Source organism: Montipora capricornis, chromosome 6 (assembly GCF_036669925.1).
Source record: "Montipora capricornis isolate CH-2021 chromosome 6, ASM3666992v2, whole genome shotgun sequence".
Classification (NCBI taxonomy): domain Eukaryota; kingdom Metazoa; phylum Cnidaria; class Anthozoa; order Scleractinia; family Acroporidae; genus Montipora; species Montipora capricornis.
Window position 1 is genome coordinate 49634653 of NC_090888.1, and position 11258 is coordinate 49645910.

Here is an 11258-nt window from a genome sequence, read left to right on the forward strand (position 1 = left end):
GTGCCCGCGCTGTTTTCAGCCCAGTCACATGGCTCGATAGTGTAGGCAGGCCTGGGGTGCTATTCAGGAACAGAGGTTTCACATTCAACTGTACCCGCCGCTGAAGATGACACCAGTGCTGATTATGCTCCTCCTCCTGAGGAAGCCTCTTCGGAGGCTTCCGAGGTAGGGAAAGACGATGAGATGCTGTCTAAGGATGACGAGGTTGTTGCCTCGGCAGCTCCTTCTCCTGCCTCTTTTCCTGTTGTTGCTTCCGGTGTTCCTGTTCCTGCTTCTGATGTTCCTGCGTCTGATGTTGCTCCCGCTCTTGATGTTCGTATTTCCGTTCCTGATGTTCCTGCTGAAGTCCCTTGTTCTGTTGTTCCTGCATCGCCTGTTCCACCTGCTCCTGTTTCGGATGTTCGTTATTCTGTTCCTGTTAGGTTGTTCCTAATTTGTCTGCTGCTTCAATGCAACCTGCGGTTTTGTCCGTTACCACGGTTTTAAGTACTCATCATGATATAATTGATACTCTTCTTCTTTCTGCTTTTGGCGAAATGTCTCGTGATGATGTCGTTCGAATGTCTAACAAAGAAGTTGCTGATTTTGTCTCTCGACTGATGGACAAGCACAGTTTACCTCCGGATTCCCGTCATCATTATATGATTAATTATGTTTTTCGTGTTCAGCAGAAGTTCTTTAAGACGTCATCTGATGTGAAGAAGCCTGTAGATCGTGCTCCTGCTACATTGTTGGACTCTGGCCGACTCGTCCAAATCGCGTGCCATCTAACTGTATTTCCTGTGTGAGTTTACTTGAGTTTTGGTAGTTTATTTATAGCGATGTTGATGCAAATAGGTGCAATAAGCTCCTTTTACAGAAAACAAAAAAAAAGACTGTCCATGGCCTCTAATTGACCTGGTAAAATAATTGTGTTCATGCGTGATGTGTTGGTCACACCGGATTGGTGTTAGCGTGTGACACTTTGCTTTTATTATTGCTAAATAAGAAAGCCTGGTTACAAAGTCAACTGGAAAAAGTGGTTTTTTCTTTCGGTATTCCTTAACTACAATAGCAAACAGTAATTCACGTGCACTTGTGAGAAGATTACGAAAAGAGAAGAGAGTTGTGGCCTTACCTAGGATAAAAATTTGGTTTCATCAACAGAGTTGATAATATAAATTGGCCACCGCACAGAGATTCTAAAAGCTGACGTTTCGAGCGTTAGCCCTTGGTCAGAGCGAATCGAGGATTTATGGGTTAGGCTTAGTTTTTATAGTAGAGTAGGAGCTACGCTATTGGTGGTAACATGGCAACGTGAATATATTAGTTAAATGAAAAGCGGTCGTCAATACCGTGAGGATTAATTAAGGGTGCCGATTTGGAAGATGAATTTTTGTTCCAGATTCTTACGGCTTTTCGTTGCACCTAGATTTAAGGAAAGGCCGCAGATAGCCATGTGTTTTTTGGAGTGGTTAGAGAGATTAAAATGACGAGCGACTGGCTTAGATGCATCCTTGTCATTCTTCTCAACATCGCGAAGGTGTTCGCGGAATCGGTAGCCTAGCCGTCTACCTGCCTCGCCAATGTATAATTTATTGCATAACCTGCAGGTTATGAAATAAATGACATTTGCGGAGGTACATGTGAAACGATCGATGATATTAACAGATCGCTTAGGTCCCAATATCTTGCTAGTGTTAAGAATGAAAAGACAAGTCTTGGATCGTGCGCGCACATTTCAAAGTGTCGGGTTGCTCGTTAGTTTTGAGTGCGCTTCTAAGTAAAAAGTTGCTTATGTTTTTGTCGCGTTTGAATGAAATAAGTGGAGGTTGCGAAAAGATTCTACCAGTTTCGGGATCATTTTGGAGTAATTTTAAATGATTAAGAATGATACTTTTGACAGCGTGATTATGAGGATGGAAAGTGAGGGGGAATGGACTTCTGTCATTCTTATCTTTTTGTGACGTTTGTAGTGATGACTGTCGATCAATTTGTTGGGCGCGATGATGGCCCGCTTTAACCACAGAGATAGAATAGCCACGTTTTTCGAAGAACTTGCATATCTCCTCTGATTTGCTGGGAAAATCGGAGTCATCACTACATAGACGTCGAAGCCTAAGAAATTGAGAATAAGGAATGGAGTTCTTGACGTGTGATGCCGGGATGTGACCATGAATACAACAGATAACTGTGAGAAGCTTTGAGGTAGCTTTCTGACACCTCGTTTTATGCCAAAATCCAGAAAGATCTCACCTCCGCAAATCAAAAACTTGTCAAGACACCATTCAGAATCTTATAGTTTTTCAAGAATTACCGGACACTGCAACTAATCTCATCATCAACACCCCTAGAATTTCCTGCATTTACTTCATGCCTAAAAAAAAAAAAAAAAAAAAACAAGGGTCGCCCTATCGTTTCTGCCTGTAGTTGCCCCATCGAACTCATTTCTAGCTACTTAGACAGGATTATGACGCCTATCGTCCAATCTTTGCCATCATACATTAAAGACAGTGCACACGAACTGAAATTTTCCGCGATTTCAATTTCTCCGGCCAAGACAAACTTATTTTCACCATGGACATTACATCTCTATACACAGTCATTCCCAATAGCGAAGGTCTTCAAGCAGTGTCAAAGAACCAAGCTCGAAAACGCTCCTCCGCCTTGCCGAACTAGTTTTAACACTTAACTGTTTTTCATTCGCCGGCAACTATTACAAACAAATCAATAGTGTCGCGATGGGCACAAGAATGGGACCTAGCTATGCCAAATGTTTTGTAGGATATGTTGAAAACCAGTTTTTTAATCAGTACAACGGCCCCAAACCTGAACTCTACAGCCGCTTCATCGACGACTGCATCGGCGCTATTTCATCCAGCAGAGAAGAAATCGATCAATTCATAACCTCTGTCAATGCTTTTCATCCGGCTCTTAACTATGCCTGGGAAATTTCGGAAACTTCATTGGCTTTCCTAGATATCAAAGTTTCTGTTAGAGGCAACGTGCTATGTACTAGTGTGCACCACAAACCTACAGATTCTCACAGTTATCTGTTGTATTCACCGTCACATCCATCACACGTCAAGAACTCCATTCCTTATTCTCAATTTCTTAGACTTCGGAAAGCCGCAAGAATCTGGAACAAAATTCATCTTCTAAATCGGCACCCTTAATCCTCTTGGTATTAACGAACGCTTTTCATTTAACTAATATATTCCTATACATTCACGTTGCCATGTTACCACCAATAGCGTAGCTCCTACTCTACTATAAAAAACTAGACGTAACCCACAATTCCTCGATTCGCTCTGACGAAGGGCTAACGCTCAAAACGTCAACTTTTGAATCTCTGTACGGTGGCCAATTTACATTATCAAGTCCGTTGATAAAACTAAAGTTTTGCATACTACTTCCCCACCGACGCAGCACCACAGTTTCTTTAGAAATAACCCCCTTCATTTACCTAGGATAAAGTTGGTTGACAAGAACTTGTTATTTCAAGAAGTATTTACCGATGTGTACAATGGAGATTTAGATGCACCTGTCAAATGCAGAGTGGGATTTAAGAAGCCAGGAGATGCAGAACCGGAAGATTTAGTTTCAGTCGATCTCGCTGAGAATGTTGGAACAATCGTTATATGCCCTTGGCGCTAACTTTGTAGATATAGGGTGCTTTTCTTTGGGATGATCCGAAAAAGGATCACTCATCCAAGATCACTTGGATAACTGTGCATCAAAGGATCCGATGAATCCACACACTTCCTTTGATGCATCATGATCCAAGTGATCTTGGATCATTGATCCTTTTTCGGATCATCCCAAAGGAATGCACCCGTAGATGTTCTATGCGAAGAACCAAAAGCAAAAGCTGCAATGGCATTGAATGCTTTCGACGTTTTGATGACAGCTGCCGCCACTAGGACACTTCCCCCGGAACTGAGGAAGAGAAGAGAAAACAAATCCTACCCAGTGGGTGGAATTGCACAACCACCTTCTGCAGCTTGTAAAGATTATGTACCCTGGTGCAGGGTTTCCTTCTGCACAAGTGAAATCTTCAGGTGCCTTTTTTCAGAATGTTGTTTGTCCTCAATTTCAATTTATACATGGTATAGTATTTGATTTTAAAAATATATTAATTTAAGAAAATGTAAAAAAGAAAAGAAAGAAATACGTCAAAACAGATAGCTTAGAATTTCAGTGGATGCAAAATTTGTTGCCCTTCTTTGCAAACATTTCTTGTAGAGTCTAAAAATATATTTCTTCCTATCTGTTTTATCATTCACCGTCATAAAACAAAAATATGCAAATACTAAGGAAGGGACAAATTGGCGCGCAATGTTGCGGCGCGTATAAAGGTTTGAATATATTTTGAACTCACAATTTGAATTCAAATGTTGTGTCTCATATATTTACATATACATACGTATAAGTACATTTGTTTTTTTACAAAAGGTTTTAAATCTTTTTTAAATCAGAAAAGCTTGGTACTTGGACCCTCATTCTCCCAAATTTGTCGAACAAGCTTAAGGATGCCAAAACTAATTACGAGGTTGTATGATGATTTTAATAACGTGGCGTTGGCAACATCACCCCGGAGTTTCATTGGGTACGTTTATATATGATTCTCATTATCTTGCCGAAGGCAACAGAAACTAGGGGGGTCCGGGGCTTACTCCTCGGGAAATTTTGAAAATCTGGTGCAATCTGAACGCTACAGCAAATATAAAGCGAGTTAAGGAAATACGAAACCAAAACAAGCGAGTCAAAGGTTCTTCCGGTTTTTGTGCACAAAATACGTGACAGAAGGAAAATTTAAATATCGATTTGGGTTGAAAACGTTGGTTGAATGGCAAGCATAAAAGGAAACGGAGTGATGATTGTGGGGGAAAACGTCGGATAAATGTTCGGAGGAATGCTGGATATGATATGAAGATTGTCTCGGAATTGCAAAGTTCTAAGCTTTTCTTCTCAAAAGGTCTTAACTCTGAAGGTCGCGAAGATGATATATCATGATATTTCCTTCGGAAACTAGGCCGGCGTCATCTTACATAACTTGGAAGTTGAAAATGATGTTGTGCCATTTTCTGTAGACCATGACGTACCGTCTGGTAGCGTAATGTTGTTAATTGTCTGATCACTTTTCGATCGATTCAACTTTGCTCACAGTCGAACAGCTTTAGTAGCTGATGGTTGGTATGGTAGCGTATAAGCCAGCTAGCTAGCAAGCGATTAACAAAGTCAGCGGCAAAGTGTGAGATGGTATCCCACACCTAAACAGTAGAGAAGGCGTTCCCTCTCGAGCAAATCAGTTTTTTCGTTTTTCTAAACCAATTTATATGTACACCATTTTTTTTATGTAACGATCGGAATATGAATTAACAAATCCGCTTAGTCCATCTAAATTTATTGCCACTTAATTACTGGCTTGAATACCTACAGTAGACCTTCTTTTCTTTTATAAATGTAAATTAGACATTATCCAGTTACGTAGAAAATTATGTAAAAGTATGTCACGTTGTGGTTTCTGCGGACTTTATCTAACAACAGCTTATTTTAGAACTTCACTTTTTAGCCATTCGTTTTTTATTAGACTTTCCAATATTTAGAATGCTGTTTCTGATTATATCAAAGCAGAAACTACTTTGCCTTCTTTTAAAGCTAAGCTAAAGTCTTTCTATTTTGTCAGGTTATACCAGATTTTTGATGGAGATAATCTTCGCACTTTTCAATTAATCTGATTAATCGACTGATGATCAGTCGCAAAGTTAATATTTTCTCTGTTTGCTCTTGTTGGGTGAATCTTCAAATAAAAATAAATAATAATAATAATAAAAATAAATAATAATAATAATAATAATGTTAGAAACAACAAACAAAATTGTGAATGGAGCTGGGTTTTTTTTCATCGATCAGTTAATACATTTTTAAATGTTTCCTCAACTTCGCAGAATTTTAAACAACCATAATTGAAAGTGATTGACCTAATGGTCAACTTTATCCTAATTGAATCAATATTCTCACATGCACACTTTTAACTAGATTATTATGATTCTACAGAACTGAAGCTGGTTGTGAAGTTATGAATTGGAACTAAATTTATGAGGCTACGAATTGTTTATAAAATGTTAAAAGCTCATGCGGGGTGAAATGCAACTTTCTTGATCTGTTGGGGTCTGTATCTCTTCAAGCATAATGAGGGCATGATTACAGTCACAGCCCCTCAGTTTTCCAGTGGCTACTTATGTCTCACTAAAAGCACAAAATAAGCAACTTTTAATCTAACGTTCATATTGTATCATCGTATGTCCGCTTTTGCCAAAAATCCACCAATGGAAAGTTTGTTTATTAGCAGGATACCGCAGCTGGCAGGACAAAGACCTTATAAGCTGGCTTGTCGTAGCCTGCTTGAAGAATCCACACAGACCGTCACCATCCACCTTCCAGATTGACACGTCCATCCTTGCGCCAGAACCTCTGTCGGTCCACACCGGTGCATGATTCAGCACACCCTCACGCACCAAGTCACCTCGGATGCAGGCGTATTTGGCTGTGAACGAAGGAGGAGGAGGATCGTACCCGTTACAAGCCACATCTCTCAGTGCAACATAGCCGTAAGGAGCTTGCACGCGCCAAAATGAACCGTCCTGAGAACCACCCGAGCCTGAGTCCTTCCAAACTAACTCGTAGGCCGTCGGTTGACTAATGACATCTCCAGCACCGTTTGGCTTCACAAGTAAGACAGAGGATGTGGGAATCGTGCTTGTGTGCACATTAATTGCAACATCGCCGATCATGAACGCACCTTCAGGAATGGACTTCAGGTCGACCTGGAACACACTGACATCAGTGTTTGCTCCTGTACCATTATCCATTTAAACTCTGTTGACAGAAAGTGCTGTTACCACCTTTAACTGGGAAGCCATTACTGTGCTTGACTAAACTGCCTGACTGTAAGAACACAGACCTAACTGATGCAGAGGTTAGCTGTACTTTGCGGCTATAGGAAACATTTATATTTATAGGAGGTGTTTACGTGATACTATCTTCGAGATCCTGGATCGTGCCACTTATGTGAGCCAATCAGATTTTAAAAAAGAGTTATTTCGAGGAAACGAGGGGATACGTGAGTCACTAAAAGCGAGGCATATAACAATACACGCTATTAGCACGCATGTAGAGCCGTGACGGTCGAATGAATAGAGAGGAAACCCCGATATATGAATAGAGTGGAAACTTGTGGTTAACAATTGGTCACAACAATTTCCCTACAATTAGAAGATTGGGCGGCAACTGTTTATGCCATCACGTTTCTCGTGTTTAAATAATGAAGGTCCAGTTGCCTGGGAACCCACCCAGATTTACAGACTGATTAAAAATGCATAGCAGTGACGGTTTTAAAACAAATAAGATCGGCGCATTCGTGAAGAATTTGGGGAGAAATTTTGACAAGGCCAACTGCCTTTGGTTTGATTTGTTTAGTTTATTCATCCGTGAAAGTACTTCACTTGTGGTGGATGGGCGGAAATGAAACTTCTTATCTGTGCTGTTGCTGTCCGAAGAAGCATTTTCTCTAATTAGCTCAGTCGGACCGATTAACTTGTTGATTTTCAAGTCACCTCGTAATTTAGCTGGAGCTGTTAGTAATCGCTCATCCACATTAATTGAAGTTCTTTCACAATAGTTTCACAGTACGGGAAATGATCCCTTTTATAATCCGCCAGGTTTTCCGAGAATCACGTTTATTCTCGCACTTAAAAAATAAAATTGCTTAGCCAACCTAACCAAATAAGTTCAGAACGAAGCAAAAAATTTTTCTGGCAGCTGCGCGAGGAATGCTCGGTACAAGCACGAACAATCTAATCTTAAACAAGAGAGGATGAGGTAAGAGAACGGATCCCCCATACATGGGCCTCTCCCAAAATCTAACGCTAATCTACGCAGCTACTTTAGAGTGGCACCTGATTGGCTAGTTGTAATGACGTAATGAATTTTAAATATGCGCGGTATTGGGAACGAGAACTTAAAATAGCTTTGCGAAACTAAAATAGATTTTAAGAAACTATGAAGAGGCATCCGTTCTTCTACCTCTTGGACAGCCAAATTTCCAATTTTCGTACCGTGTGGGCGCTCTTAAATCTACTTTTGATAAACGTAACGCTTTTCGTGCTGTGATTACAGTGAAGATCGTGCAATCACAGGATCAAGAAAATTACTAGTCTATAACAAAAGGTATCCTAGAGTAAATTAAGAGGGAAAATTAACCCTGGAACTTAAGTCTATAATTCTAGTTAATTCTAGTTGAGTCCCGAGGGATTGAAAACTTTTGTATTGCCCCACCGAAACTCGTTCCCAAACATTTCAACTCGAGGCTCGGGGTGGGAAATCTATTGTCTATGGCCAATATGGTCGCCGCGCGAATAAGGCCCATGTCACTTACCTTATGTAAAATGGGGGAAAAGTGCAAGGACAACAACAGAAATGCAAGTATTGTCATTCCCTTTTTCGGCAAAAAAATCAGCGGCACACTAGCTATTGACTCGTGGTAACTTGTTGTTACCACTGAAATTTTGACGTCATCTGCGATCTGTTACTGAACAGGCAATGTGAAATCTATTTGGACTTGCTTCAAGCATTTATTAAAAGGCTTGAAGAAATTCAATGAATGCCACCATCTAAGGAATGCAGAGATGAGCTTCTTAAAGCGAGCTACGTCATGTACGGCAGTGTAAGTCTGGACCCATCATTTAATGTCGTGGTAGCTCAGTGATCAAATCTATCTCCCAGTACCCGGAATGTCGCGGTTAAAATTCTGTCAGGGTCTCAGAATGTATTGGTTACCATTTACTTTTACTGCGCCGATAATGGACACCTCTTTAACATTCGAAAAACTATACGGCAGGAGAGGATGAACAAAGAGCGTTTCTGAGCAGAGCTAAGCCCTGATCACCAATAGTTAGGTTTAAGTACAATTTAAAAACGTTTGAACTGAATCGTTAGTTCCTCCATCTAAAGAGTTCAAAAAATCTTCCCTCTCAAGCACCTTGTCTCGCGTTTCTATTCGGCAAATGCATCGGTGCTGGCATGAAGAAAGCCGGGGATCATGGGTCGAATTCCTCCTCTTCTAAATCCATTTCTTCTTTGTTCTAAACCTTGATAAGTTTAAAAGTAGATGATGGGTTGTGTGAATTTCAATATAGCCGGTAATTATTATATCTTTCATGTATACTTAGAGCTAAAACTATCGCATGTATTCTGAAGCGTTTTATTAGATTGAAAAATATACCAGCGGAGGAATATGCTAACAATATGTTAATGTGTGCAGTGGAACGAAATGAAAGGAAAATGTTAGTTTGAGAGACACAAGTGCCAACTCACTTTTCGGGGAAAATCATACATCTTCAGCTTCTCTTGGCTGTTGAGCGAAGTTCAGAGCTAACCTTGCAATTGGTTCGAACACAACTTTGTCGTGCATGTATGTCTAGATAGAACCATAGACCGGTATGGTCCTTCGAATTAAAAAACGATATGTTTGTGATCTCTTTGAAACACGTTGTACAAATAGAAACTTCCAATCTGGCTTCATAGATCAATTTTGATGGACATGTATCAAGTACTGAAAGAACTCAAATTCTAATTTTCCTTGCATTATATTGTTCCGCGTAAAGATGAATTCTCTACCTACCATATGATTTTTGTGTTTCTTACTTGTAGACGCGTCCCATTTAAAGGAGCCATGCTTTGATAAGGTAAGTTTACGAACATCTTCGGAGACCAAGGTGCAATGAATTCGGACGAGATGACGAAACCATGAACAAAGTCGGGTTTCCTCGTTTTGTTCCGACTGTCAGCCTGTCCCTGGGACTGTGAGGATGGTGTGCGAGATGATTGGACCAGATGGTACATTATAGGTTCATAACAAACTAGCGGCTCAGCCTAATCTCTGATCAGACTCAGAGATGTAGGTATTCCCAAGAAAGCAGCTGAGTTTTTACTTTGGTTTGGCTCTATTACAATCTTTACAGTTTTTGTTTTCAATCTCACTCACAACTTTAAATTGTTAAAAACAAGTGAAGAAATCTCTTTTTACTTCCAACGGTTTTTTTCACAACTTAGCAGATATTGTAACACCGATAGTTTGATCATTAAAAATACATTTGAATTACCACGTTACATTACTACATGATAGCAAAGATGGTAAGAAGTAATTATCCAGCGGAACTCTGGCCACGAGAGGTTTTATGACCGGTGAAACAAAATATGCAACGGCCACAAAAGAGGTTTACACACGCCAGTTGATTATTCCCAGGAGCAGCCTATTACTTAAACCAGTACTTGAACGCAAACCTCATCTATTGCATAACCTGTACACTAGACAAAAAGATCTACATAGGCGAAACAGGGAGAAGATTGGCGGATTGCTTTCGCGAACTCCTATGTAGATGTAGAAAAAAACGACACAGATGCCTCAAAACCAGTTGCAAGATATTTTAATCTTCCTAATCATTCCCACCACAACATGACTATTTGCGGCTTATCCTTACACCACGGAAACACAGAAAGCCGTAAAAATCTCGAAAAAAAAAATTTCAACGGGGCACACTCTATACACACGGAATCAATGAACTCCTCTCATTCCATTAATCTATTCACAAATTCACGTCATCCTATTAATACCAATAGCAAAGCTCCTCCGCACACATATAAACCTACAACGACCACAATTCCTCTAATCGCTCCGACGAAGGGCTAACGCTCGAAACGTCAGCTTTCCAAATCTTTCACGGTGGTTATTCGACTTTTATCAACTCGTTTGATAAAATCAATCATTGGAATTTATGGTCGATTCTTAAAACCTTTCCCGCCCGTTGCTTCCCTTTGCTAACCATTTTAAAATAATTGCTTTTAGGACTTCGTGATAGTGGGCGTGGTGTGCTCATCAAAGGGCGGTGGATTAGGTCACCTTTCTTATCAAGAGACTTCGGACTCTTATAAGTTGAATAAAGTTCTCACAATTAAATTTCAGCAATTCTTCTTTTGGGTCATGTTTTTGAAATGCAACGGTGCTTTAACTGGATTGGTTCAAAATTCACAAACAGAGAAATGACATCCAAACGGCAGCTGTAAATTAGTAGTAACTTGTCCAGAAATCATCGCAATTCCCACACACGAGATGGAGCTAGAGGAAACTGACAAACTGACAAGTTAACGTGCTTAAGCTAACACGTACCGTCGATCTAGTTATTTCGTCGGCATAGTTTACCAGGACGAGAAATCGA

General features: G+C 40.2%; 1 pseudogene; it reads right to left on the reverse strand.

Annotated features, from left to right (window-relative positions):
• Positions 1-5854: 5854 nt before the first annotated feature.
• On the reverse strand, positions 5855-7073 carry LOC138050590 (uncharacterized; annotated as a pseudogene).
• Positions 7074-11258: the final 4185 nt, after the last annotated feature.